This window comes from Anastrepha obliqua, chromosome 1 (genome assembly GCF_027943255.1).
Source record: "Anastrepha obliqua isolate idAnaObli1 chromosome 1, idAnaObli1_1.0, whole genome shotgun sequence".
Lineage (NCBI taxonomy): Eukaryota > Metazoa > Arthropoda > Insecta > Diptera > Tephritidae > Anastrepha > Anastrepha obliqua.
In genome coordinates, this window is record NC_072892.1 from 77,741,288 (window position 1) to 77,755,462 (window position 14,175).

Here is a 14,175-nt window from a genome sequence, read left to right on the forward strand (position 1 = left end):
GCAAATAGAAATATTTAGAGGTTATCAGTGTTCGGTGTTTAGAAGGCATACATTAGTATGTAAATATGTATACATCAAATATACATCTCAAGTCCGCTTTCTTTTCTTCTGCTACACATACATACACAGCAGATGGACAGAGGTTAAGGTAATACTTTAACCGATGGCGGGAAAACCAATTTAATGAATCTTCACGAACTTTTTACCCAACAGTAACTTATTATACGTACATCTCTGTATAGAGGAAATCTCGAATCGGCACATTATATTGGTAAATCTGAAGGTCCAGCCTCTGTTTATGAAACAGTTTGCCTATCAACCGGTAAAATTACCAGATATTGCAATTCTTAAATAGCTTTACTATACAACTGGAAAAGGCTCTTCAAAATATTATATAGTCTTCTGTGCTTTTATTGAGAGCTCGAGGACTTCCGACAACACGTAGTAGAGCGTTATGCGGCAGCCAAAAATGGAATAAATACAGTCAGCTTATCTGACGAACATTTAGTTCCAAATTAAAAGGTATCCCAGAACTTTTCCCAAAAAATGTTCTTCATTGCTTTCCAACTCAATGAATCCAAGCTGATTAGAAAAAATTGCCACATAGGTACTTCCTGCACATAAATACTCATTCTACATAATATAGTTAAGACTTAATATGCGAATTAGAAAAATATAATTCTTTCGCGCTATTTAAATGCTAGTCTCCAATTCATGATGCATTTCGTAATGGAGAGTGTGTTGAAAATATCCCATTTTTTGTGGTATGATAGTCCACCAGTAGCAAAAAACCACAAACGGGTGTACCTTATACAACCAATTATATAATATACTATATGTACATATATCAAATGAAAGGTAGTTTTGTACTCTATTTAACTAATTAATAACACATTTTTACAGGAAAAAGCATTTATATATATTTTTTCAAAAAATTTTGTGGCTTGTGGCTAAAAAGAAACTGGAAAGTAATATTATTGTCATTATTATTATTATCATATAACAACAGTGCAAGAGCCCTGGGTCTTTAGGGGCCGCCTCTGTGGCTTTAGCGCGTTGAAAGGGGCCACAGTATTATATGACAGGAGTTTGAGTAGACCTAGGACCGGTCTTATAGTCGAGTAGTATAGACGAGTCTTGAGCAATTCTGTTGTCAGGACCTGGTAGCTGCTGAGGTGTGTTATAAGGGTAGAAGCGGATGGCTGAGATTTGTGATTGCATCTGCTTATTTTCTTTACGATGCCCTGGAAGGGCCCCCACCTGGGAAGGCCACCAGTCTCGTAAGGTTCTGTGGGAGGTGCAGTCGGGGCCTCGTTTTCTGCTGCGATGCTAATGCTCAGCATACAATCTGGGGCAGCAGCAAATGCAATGAGCGGGGCTCTCGGCTATTAGAGTTTGTCGCTTCCACTTGCCTAAACATACACAACAAGGGCCGACAGCCCACGTTTGTTAATGCTAGAAGGCAGGAGGTGATTGATCTCACCTAACAAATTCAAAATTTGGGTGGTCAATCAGGAACTGGAGAGTCCTTGCCGAAGATTTGCCTGTCCAAGCATTGAGGCGTGAGTCGACAAAACTTCTAAACCGGGTCTTCAGGACGAACCTTGCTGAGGACTGGGAGCGATACCGTGATGTTCAGAAGAACTACAAGAGGCTTATTCGGGAATCGAAAATAGCCTCATATAGGGATTTCTGCAGCGGTATTGAATATCTGAGTGACAGGCGAAATTAGAATCCTGTAAAGGGATCCAACCGCAAAGCTGGGGTCACTTAGGAAATCTGACGGCTTATTCACGGAGAAGCAACGTGAGGCATTAAACTTGCTGATGGACTCTCAATTTCCAGGAAATCAGATAAGCATTAGCCGGCAACAGCCCTTAACGAAAGAGGCTGCTGTCAGAGCAGCTGCACCTTCTCGGCATGACTGGCACGTTGCCAGATCTGTGGTGAATGAAGCCGCCATTTGATTTGCCATCGAATCTTTTGACGGCTACAAGTCTCCCGGACCAGATGGCATTTATCCCGCCATGCTGAAGGAAGGCATAGAGACAGTGATTGCAGCCTTGAAGAAAATCTTCACTGCATGCCTGGCACTGGCTTATATCCCACGATCTTGGACGATGGTGAGGCTCGCTTTCATCCCTAAAGCTGGGAGAGATGACTACACCAGCCCCAAAAGCTTTAGACTCATCAGCATGACCTCTTTCATGCTGAAAAGTCTCAAACGGCTAGTGGAGTTGCCTATGCGTCAGAAGTCGCTGAAGGTTCACCATCTCTCTCCATTTCAGCATACCTATCAAAGCTGAAGATCTTGCGTGGCGGCACTGCAAAACCTTGTTGGTAGGATAGAGCGGGCCATCGACAGGAGGGACTACACTATGGGCATCTTTTTGGATATAGAAGGGGAGTTTGGTTATGCCACTTTCGACAGTATGTGCAGCTCTGCCAGCAGACATGGTATAGACTGGGTGCTGGTGAATTGGATTCGTTCAATGCTAGCCCAAAGAATCGTCACGTTGCCTGTCTGATAATGGGCCCTTTGCTTATGAACATCTGTAGAAAAGTGCAGAAAACTCTGAATATGATTGAGACTTGGTGCTGTGCGAATGGGCTATTGGCAAACCCCACCAAAACTGGTATTGTACTCTTTAACAGAAGGAGGAAGCTTGATGGACTCGTTCTGTCTAAGCTAAAAGGAGTCACAATCCAGCTATCCAAAGAAATCAAATATCTTGGAGTAATCCTCGATAGTAAATTTCTTTAGAAGTCACACGTTGAAACAAAGACATCCAAAGTATTGGCAGCTTTTTGGCAGTACAAAGGTGTATTTGGGAAAACGTGGGGTCTTTCTCCTAGCAATGGATCTACACGGCTATGATAAGACCTATTATCACCTATGCATAAGTGGTGTGGATGAGCAGACTCTCTCTCGTGGGTGTCAGGAGGACCTTATCGAGACTACAACGCACTGTGGCCATCTGTTGCAGCGGAGCTTTTCCGACTACTTCAGGCCCGGCATTATATGCTCTGGTTAGTCTAACATCACTTGATGTTTTCATCCAAGGAGAAGCCTTAAAGGCCATCTACAGGCTGAAACACATCGGGAACTGGAACGGCTCCTGTCTGGCATTGGAAAACAGAGAAGGCATGGACTTCGATCCAATGATTCTCTCCATTCCCCTTGACTCCATGCCATGAATAGTCGTACTTGAAAAGAGATACAGTGTAGGAGCCCGGCAAACACTGTTTTCGCTTTTCACGGATGGCTCAAGGACCGAGCATAGCTCCGGCTCTGGGGTCTACGTGGAGTCCAGCAGGACAAACCTGCACTTTGCTCTTGGAATGCATGCATTTGTGCTACAGTTCAAGAAGCGATGAACTTTGTTGTGTAAAACCGATGGAGAGGCATATCTATATGTGTCTGCAGCGACAGCCAAGCTGCGCTCATGGCCTTAGACATCCCCCCAACCACATCAGGGGTAGTCGAGTTCTTCAAAACCAGGCTGAACTATATAGTAGACATAATAGTCTGATGCTAACATGGGTCCAGGGACACGTGGGTATCTGAGGCCAACTTCTTTGGCTCCCTTCTGCGGCCATCAAAGCCACCGTTAGCAAATGGGTTACTACAACCCACAAGCAAGCTTGATAGGCTGAGAGAGGCCGCTGATGGACTAAACTGATGTTACCTGTCATGCCCGATCGACTGTGTGCATACGGCTGGTTGGATTGGTGACGGACCACTTTCTGCGGGCGAAGCACATGGAAAGGGTAGGAATCTCAGATAGTGCACCCTGCCCAGCTTGTGAAGAGGAGGATGAAACCGCGGACCACTTCCTATGCATCTGCACCGCCTTCGCTCGAATCAGGTTTGAGGTCTTTGGCACTGACGTGTCTTGAAACGACCATCTTGGCACCATAATATCTACTCAGATTTCTACGGAGATCGGGTAGATTTAAAGCAAATTAAAAGGGAATCCAAGTGTAGTACAATGGGCTTAATTAATGCTTGAGTGCTGCAACTAGCAAAGTTGTCCCGACAAAAAAAAAATATTCAAAAATTCAAATTTGTATAAATAAAGGAATTATTTGCACATATTTAAAAAATAATTTATAATGAATATATTTCATTTTTATTTATTTCAATGGCAATACCATAATTTTTGCTATGCGTATTTCGTTATTTTTTTATAATAAAACTTCAAAAGTTTGTTTTATTTCTCACATTTTGCCATTGACGTTGCAAGTTTTTAAGAGTGAAGATAAATAAGCTAACATCCAGTGATTTAAAGGAACTTATGGTCAAATATCCTTCCGAATGGGAAAGTGTACGTCAAATCGCGGAAATTTTGAAAAAAACCTATTCCGATAGTATTTGTACATTGAAAAAGAAGAAAAGGTGGGGGGCATTAGAATTCGTTTTAGAGGTATGGTTCCTTCGGCAAAGTTTCTTATTTTGATCCCTAGAATACGATTTTCACAGAGCAATGAGCGATTTTTAAATCGACCCGCCCTAGTACACACATACCTACATATGTCAGATAAACTAAGTATACATATCTCAACAAAAAAATGTCTTATTATCTCTTATAAAAGGTTCAGAATTCTCAAAAGTACAACTGTACGAGTATTCATTTCAAGGCTAGATTAATATTTATTTCTAAAAGCACTATGAGCCCACTTTGCGTATTGGTTTTGGCTGCTAGGTAAAATTGAAATTATTTAACAAATTGTGAATGTTTACTTTACTGTAATTCTTTTTGTATAAGGACCTTGGCTACTGGTACCTCACTGAAGTCCAGAGGAAGCATCTAATCAAATCAAATTTGACGACACATACTCAAAATGTCTCAACTTAATTGAGCGAGCCAAACGAATGCTGCAAAATCGACAGCGAGCAAGAGATTGGCATTACACTCGAGAAAAGCAGCCAAAATAGCCAGTGCATGTTGTGCATTCCGCAATATACGCATTCATTTCAAGGTATACTCAGATCTGAGCGAAGTAGACACAGCACAGGCAACTCAATTAACTGAAAATTCCTATGCTATTTCCTTAAACTCGTCTTAGTATTTAGTTGAGGGAGAAAATATACGAAACCAACTTGGAAACAAATGTCCTTGTAAATATTTTTTGTTTCCAAATTCATAAAAATATCAACTAATACTTTCCTATACTAATAAATACTTGTTAATAACAAGGAATCAAAATAATTCATATGCACGTATTTCATACAAATAAAAAATATTAAACTAAAAATCGAAAGTTCAGTTTTTCTTAACAAATAATTGGTGCGTAGACTTCTGTTAGGTGTTCGGCCGATCTCCTCCTCCTATTTGTGGTGTGGGTCTTGATGTTGTTCCATAAATGGTGGGACCTACAGGAGGAGCTTTTCCATGGAAGAAATACATTCGGAGGTTTGCCATTCTATGCAGCCGCTAATAGAAAGCACATTTCCTATCATTTAGTGTTTCATGCACGAAAATTCGAAGCTCCGCACTCCCGAATGCTAGTTACACACCAACTCATTTACTCGTACTACACTAAGAATGCTTATAATTAAATATTATATTAAAAAAAGAAAATCATTTGTAAAAATTGGTATACAAAAAGAATCACAGTTACTTTTCCAACTGATGTGACATAAATTTCTGCATAACTAAATTGTGCTTTTCATCTCCTTTATTTGTTATTTTTCAGCCTTTCCATTTCTTTAAAATACCTCTTGCGGAGAGCGTATAGTCTACCAAACCCCTATCTTTTTAACCTTTGAATCTTCCACAGCATGTTTAATCGTGCCACACAACAAGCGTTTCGCAAAAGTTTCAGAAGGAAAAGGTTTTTGACATCTTAATTAATTCCATTAAATAGCCTATAGCTTCCAAGCATTTCGGCTATTTCACGTATAGAAAACAAATATGCCACATTCTATTTAAATGAATTGTGTTAGTCCCTGAAAATTAAAACAGGTGATATTATCAAATGCAAAGGAAATTGCTGTAAGCAATACTAACGAAGAAAAATTTAATTTGTAAATGCACCATAGACACATGTCTAGATCTCTCATCAGACCACTCACCTTTGCTGTTAACAATAAACTCTTGTTTTCAAAAAAAGGAAATGACACCAAAGCTACACAATAAAATGACAAATTGGGAATACTTTAAAGAACTAGTCGAGGATACACTGTGCCTAAATATTCCACTAAAATCCAACTCTGATCTGTACACGACCGTTGAGATTTTCAACAACTGCATTCAAAGAGCTGCGTGGACCGCTATGCCGGAAATTAAGCACATTAACGATCGCGTCAAAATATTAATATCAGAAAAACGCAAGGTTCGGCGCATATGGCAAAGCACCAGAAACAAGAACGACAAAAAAAACTAAATAAGCTCACAAAACAATTAAAAAACACTATAGAGACGCAAAAAACTCAGAACTGCATGAATACTTATCTAACTTGTCACCTACGAAGCTACTGACTACTCACTCTGGAAGGCAACGAAAAAGATCTCACAACCAACGCCTCACAACGCAGCGATAAAAACGTGTAATGGAGATTGGGCAAAAACTGATAAACAAGAAGCAATAGAGTTTGCCAAACATCTATCAAATGTTTTCCAACCATTTCCGAGTCAAAGTGCGGAGGTAGACTCAGAAGTTAACGAATTTCTCTCAGCTCCGTTTCAAATGGATTTTCCGACTGCACGATATACCTGGAAATAAGTTAAATACGCAGCAACCAAAACTCTTAAAACCAAAGAGGCGCCAGGTTACGATATAATAACTAGTAAGGTTTTAAAAGAACTGCCCAAATGTGGATACAAATTCCTCACCATTATATTTAACGCGATGATCAAACAAGAGTATTTCCCAACTCAGTGGAAAGTTGCTGAAATCATCCTTACACAAAAGCCAGGGAAGACCCCAAGCGTGATATCTAATTACAGGCCAATAAGTCTATTGCCTGTTGCCTCCAAGCTCTTCGAAAAGCTGCTTTTAAAAAGGATAAATCCAATAATTGCGCAAAGAAATCTCATTCCAGCCCACCAATTTGGTTTTCGCAAGTATCACTCCACCATAGAGCAAGTTAATTGTGTGTATGATTTCGCTAGACAAGCACTTGAGAGGAGGCAATACTGTACAGCGGCATTTTTAGATATAACGCAAGCCTTCGATAAAGTCTGGCATGAAGGTCTGCTATACAAGCTTAAGCAGGGCTTATCGCACAACTGTTATATGCTCATAAAATCATACTTGCAAAATAGACATTTTCTTGTTAAAGTAAACAACGAAACTAACCTTCACGCAATCGGAGCAGGTGTACCACAAGGAAGTGTTCTAGGCCCCGTTTTGTATACTTTGTTCACGGCAGATCTTCCACTATCAAAGAACACATATACAGCCACGTATGCAGATGATACTGTCGTCATGGCCAGGAGTACCCTTCCCTCAATTGCTTCTGATTACCTACAAGAAAACCTTAACAGTGTTAGCGACTGGATGAAAAAATGGCGCATAAAAGCTAGCGAAAGCAAATTGGCGCAGATAACTGTCACTCTTCGAAAAGGCTCATGTCCTGCCGTATCTCTTAACAGCGTTCCAATACCACAAACAGATAATGCCAAATATTTAGGTATTCTATTAGACCGGCGTCTTACTTGGCGATCGCATATATTTTTAAAGCGAAAGCAACTTGGATTGAAATTGCGATCACTACACTGGTTAATCGGCTACAATTCAGCACTTACACTAGACAATAAGGTGCTTATCTACAAATCTATTCTATGGTTTGTACGAAACGAGATATTGCACCGTGACCTAAAAGTTACGACAGTTTTCGAAGAAATAAACAACCTCAGCCAGAGATACAACAACCGACTTGCCACTCATCCGAATAACCGAGGAAATAACCTCTCCAAGATAAGCTACTCCTCAAGATTAAAAAAATGTCAGCCTAACGATTTAATGCAAAGATTTAAAACGTAATATATAGTACGTAAATGCAAAAGTTGTAAAATTGTAACTATAATATATGTATATGTTGTATGATGTTCATTGTTATGTAACGCATTCCACTTTGAATTCTTACTCTAAGCTATTCTTCTTTAAATTGTAGGTAAAAATAGTACTTATTGTTATTGTTATGACAGATTGTATGGATTAAATCGAGTTCGAAAAAACAAAAAAAAGGCTATGCAAGCTCTCTTCCATCAGTAGAACGGCAACACGTTGAATAAGTCCGGTGCCGTAATGGAGAAAGTGTTAGCATTAACCTAGGAATTTCGCCTTCACCCAGAATATTTTGGTGAATATTTCTTCTTCCCAAATATAAGGAAAATGGCAAAAGAATTGGGTCGAACCCAGAGATCAGCTTATTGACTTAAAAGGAGACTAAAGTTTTATATTAAATTTTACATTATATAAAAAATTTATTTTTTAAAGAAATTAGGAGAAGGTAAGCTATTTGATAAAATGAGTAAAGTAGGGAACTACTGGCTTTGACAAGGATGTTTCTTTAGAAGATCTATATGTCATTTTAATGTTATTGATACAAAATTAGTGAACTAATTTTGAACAAGAATATGGAATTGTGTCACAAAAATCTCCTAATTGTAGGGTTATTTGAGCGTAGACCTCAGGAGGAAAAACTTCAGAATCCTACGTATTGGTTATTTCACGCTGAGTGCAATTTTATTCCTTTAATTCTATTGAAATACATACATACAGATTTATCTGAGGGAATTAAGATTAACAGCGAAATTAATTAAAGTGAATCTATTCAAGGTGGTGGCATTCGAACAAGAACAAGATTTTGTAAATTAGGCATGTCGAGGGAAAGAGAATAGAATAATGGAATGAACGGCAAATAGATAAAATTAGTTTGTCGCGCATTCACAACACAACAAAAACTTTCAGTCATTCCGTTTTACTGGCATTTCTACATTAAAGGTGAAATCAAGAAGAAGAAATAAACCACTCTAATCACGCCACCTTCTATAGATAGGCCTTGGTCTGAACTTTATTTGAAAGAATTCAGACTTATACTTATATTATATACAGGGTTGGCCATATTAAACTGACCCATGTGATTATTAAAAAAATATGGAAAAAGAAACATTTTTTTGTGTTTCATTGTGAAAAACATTTAATTTAGTTCAAGGAGATTCGTTTACATCACTTTTTGAATATGATATCGCGCAAGTGGTCGCCCTTAGCTCGTATAGCGTAATGTGCCCGTTTTTCGGCGTTTTCCATAGTTTTGGCCAGCGTCTCGGCCGATATGGCGGCTATTTCCCGTCGGATATTGGCCTTATGTGCGCCTAGTGTCTTTGGCTTGTTGACGTAAACCTTAGATTTCAAATTACAGTAAAAAGTTATAGGGTTACTCAATGGGTCAGTTTAATATGGCCAACCCTGTATACTTTCAATTATTTCCGATTTTTTAATCTGTCTGAAACACAGGCGTCTACATTATCCGTCATAAAGCCACAGATGCCTCTTTATAGTTTCACGTAAAACATATTTCGCCGACGCTTACTATGAAAATCTACAATCTTGTTTACATTCGTTCATGTTATTAAGGTAAGTTAGACCGAAATATCAACGATATTACAAAATACAGCGGTTGGCTAAGGATTGCTTTAAAGTTTACAACTGCAAGTGGCTAGCATTTGGTCAACAGTTTCAACACCTCCTTTAGTTTGTTAAAGCACTAAGTTATTACTCGTACCTGCTATTTCTTGCTGTATTGCGGTCTACATATTTAATACGTTCTCTCTATGTAAGTAACTAATTAAAGTATGGTAGTATTTCCAGTAAATCCCAAAGGTAAGCTGAGCTCGGGCAGAAAGTGGGGGAAATCTTTAGTATAATGTATATCGCTTTGAAAAAAAAGGTTAAAAGGTAGAGGGGTGTATCCCTATCTTAAAACTGAAAACCGAACCTGCCGGAGGCTTAAACTAAACTAAAACTTCTCTAATTTAGCGAAAAGTTGGTGTTGCCATACGCCTGAAATAAAAAGAAGTTCGTATGCAGGGATGTTCAGTGGAAGGTTGATTGTAAAACTGCAGTATTTTTTGCTGTAATTTAAAGTTGAGAAATATTTTTGTAAATACACAACTCATTTAAACTTAAAAACAATGATATTAAGCGTATCACAAAAAATAATAAAGTAATCAAAATTAAATTAAATTAATTAACACAAAAAAATAAGCCTCATCAGTCCAACTCCGGCTACGCAATCCACATTATTTTTGCGTAGAACTCCTTTCCGCGTTAAAACCATTGTACGCAAAATTAAAACATCATATGCGTGTATGTAGTAAGGAGGCACAATAACCCCCATCCCCATCATTAAGACTAAACTTAAATACTTAATTTTTGTTCATATTTTTGTTTCATTTGCATGCTTCCGGCAACACCATACAGTTGTTATTCCAATCTTCTTCTTATTCGCGTTTAAAATTGGAAAGTGATTGCATGGACAAATGAATTTGCATTTAATTTTAATAGAAATAATTCGAATATAAGCATAAAAATCAGTAAAAACACGTGTGTAGTGTATATTTGGTGAATTTTAGTGAAGTGTTAAAAAATATATAGTGTAATGTGGCAAATTGTAGTGAAGTTCCAAAGGGCATTTTGAAGGCAAATAATTATGAAATTTTTATTTCCCGAATAATTTGGAGTTATAAAGAGTGTTCCTTAACACCTCACTAACATCTCCACCAAGTTTCATTAATAAATACATAATAGTTTGCCAAAAATTGCCTAATATACATTATTCTAAATTCCAGCCGAAAGTGGCCCTAAATATAGAATTATGGAGTATTTTTTTCAGGACCAGAACATATCTTCCAGCAGTATCATTTTTATGTTTATTTGTTACTTGAATCAAAATATGAGTCAAAAAATGCAAGCCCCTACACATGAGTTATTCCTGCAGAAAGGCACTATTCTCTCAATTCGCTTTTCAACTCTTATATTAATGTTTTTGTTGTCTTTAATTTGTAAAGCGATATATGTACAGTATGAACTCAGGAAAAAAAATTAACAAAAACTTTGATAACTGCACGCTTGTATGAGTGAGAAAGTTTACTTTTTAAAAGAAATTTATTCTTACGCATGCCCGTTATTTGTACTTTTTTATTACTAAGGTTTTTATAAAAGCATTCAAGATAAAAAGCGATTACCAAGCTACGCTGAGTTTCTTTTCCAATTTATGCTTACAATAAAGTTTTCTATAAAACTTTGTAGTGTGAGAAATGTACTCGCTGGCTTACCATTACCTGCTTAGTGTCAGCTTATTGAAAACAAAAAAAAAACAAGAAATTCAAGGTTAAATTGTATTTCATGCCAGCGATTATCACAAATTCATATGCAGGCACTGACCAGCTTTTTCCTTATAAAAATTAGAATTAGGCGATCGTATATGGAAGTAGTACTCACATATTAGTATTGTGATGTGGAGGTTAATAAGCTCTTATCCAATTGAATAATTTAAAAAATACTGTTTTCTTTAGCGAGATTTTTTAGACAAATAAGTATCTTATGCTTGGATGACGGAATCCTATAAACCGAATCAAAGTCAACACAAATTCTTCATTTGATTAGATCGAAATTCATTATATGTCGCGGAGTGCGTCAAAGGGTCAAAGGAACTGGTAATACAGTCAAAATAATAAAAGTCACCCCAGATTGTTGTAAATGGTGGAGTATTTTTATGACTAAAATTGTGACCGTTTCACTGCACTCATACTCGTGCGAGTATATACAACTACGCAAGCAAGTCAAACATACATATACATATTATACATATATACATACATGAAGGCAAAAGTAAATTCACTATATTAAGTACACACAGTACGATAATTTGAATAAAAAAATATTTTAAGTTTTTGCAGTCAAATTGCCTGAGTTGTAACCGAGTAGGGTTCAATGCTCGGTCAGGACATGGAACAAGTAAGGATGAACATTTTTTAATAGTAGTGTCTTCTCACCGCATAAAGGCAAATCTCTGAAAGCATCTGGCGTTCGGTAGGAAGATAAAGAGTGGTTGCCTCAATTCTTTGACGCACAACACATTATAGGAGAATCTCAACCATATATGTAGATATATACTTGTATATACGAATAAACTGAGCTTAAAGATCCGAGGAATTTTAAGATTACAAATAAAACAAAATTTTTAAGTAACAAAAGTACAGTACAAAAAACAAAAATACCTGTCTACATATTTTCTTTGGTTTCTGCCGGTGACTATTCCATGCTTATAACCTATTATTAAAACAAAATTTTAAGCAGCATTTTAGTGCGAATTATATTTATGAATGGGTTTGCCATATACTGAAGTGATTTTTGATCGCAAACACCGATGGTGGCATAGTACTGCTTATGGTGATAAGCGCGACACAATATGGTATTCTTTTAACATTCCGTATAAAACGCTATGCTCGGTGTCACCTCCACACCACCACCATCATCTTGCACCAACATACGATACATACAAATGTATCGCATAAGGGTGCGCAAGGGCACCAAACTGAAATAACAATTTATGTGAGCGGGGGTGCATCAAAAACTAATATAAATTTTTAAATATAAAATTGTTTGTCTAAAATAACACTACACTTATTAAATATTTTTTGTTGTCTTACTGAATAAGTTAACGTAATATAAATTTAAAGTTTTTCATGATCATAGATATACGAGTATATGTGCTTATGTCGGATACATACACATACAGGTATATCGAGCGCCTTAGTGGAGCTGGTTTGTGTGAGATGACAATTCGCTTGATTCCTGGTTTTATGTCAAAATGTTAAATGAAAACTTTTATTAATATATCCATAGGTGCTATTTGGTCATCCTCGTCAGGTAATGTAAATTTTTCGGCGCTTTGCTGGCATGAAAAGGCTTTCCAAAACCCCTACTGCCTTTTTTTGTGCACTATAAAAGTGACTTAATACTATTTCCACTACTAGAACCATACCGAACATTACACTGTGAACATTAGCGGTCATTGTCTGGGAGCATAATGACTCCAACCCAGGAAAGACTTAGAACCATGTAGTAAAACCACAAAATTCTTTTCCATTTAATGGTGCATAAAAAGTTGTTGTAAATATACTTCTATTTTCTGTGCACTTATAGATTCTCCAATATGTAAAAAGATTTTGTCCTAGAAAGCCTCAAGTGAAATTGTATGGGAAATAAATTGTTTTCTAGAACATTTTAATACTTTAGTGACTTTCAAAATGTCTTTGTAAAAAGGCGCCGAAACAACTCTTTCATGAGAAATGTTGTCTTAAAATGTTCTACAAAATTATTCCTCGTAATATATTCGTTCTCCTTAACTGTTGTTCTCTAAAATATGTATTTTGACTAATTTCTCATTTATTCTAAAAGCATTTGGGCCAATTATTGTAAACTTTAAATGGACATAGCAAACAAATTTCGCCAAAGTATGCAAAGTGATTTTGAGGCTTAACTGTATGGATCTAAAAATTCGGTTTCACAATGTTACCAATATATTTTAAACAGCTTGGCTCAAGTTTTCGCGGGGGAAATACAAAATTTACAAAAGTGGCTACTTCAGGTAGATAATTCTCTCTAATTTCTATACGTTACTTGTATTTGAAGTTGTTTTACTTTCGTAGTTATTGAATTTCAAGAATTAAACTTTTAATACTTTAGGAATGTGTTTCGCAACAATAAATTTGTATAATAAAAACAAGTTTTACTGAAAATATTTCTAATTATTTTTAAATTATTTAAAAATAAGTGAATCATAATTCCGAGTTCAACCTTTATTACTAGTATTTCTTATTGTAAATCCCATTGTGCCATATCCTTAAAAGTTCTCGTATTATATTATTGTTAATATTTTGAGCCGAAAGCCCAGGCAGCTAGTGCTCCTTTTATTGTAAAATAATAATTTATTGTTATTTTTCATATATTAAATAAATAAATAAATATTATTGTTATATATGGAATACAGCTCTTGGGCTGCACCAGTGAAAGCAACAAAAACATCATTCAACGATTCCGAAATAAAGCTTTACGCGACATCGTTAGATCGCCGTGGTACATTCGTAATTGCAATCTACATAAGGATCTTAATATAGACACCATTACGGATATCATAAAAAAATTCGCAAATAAACA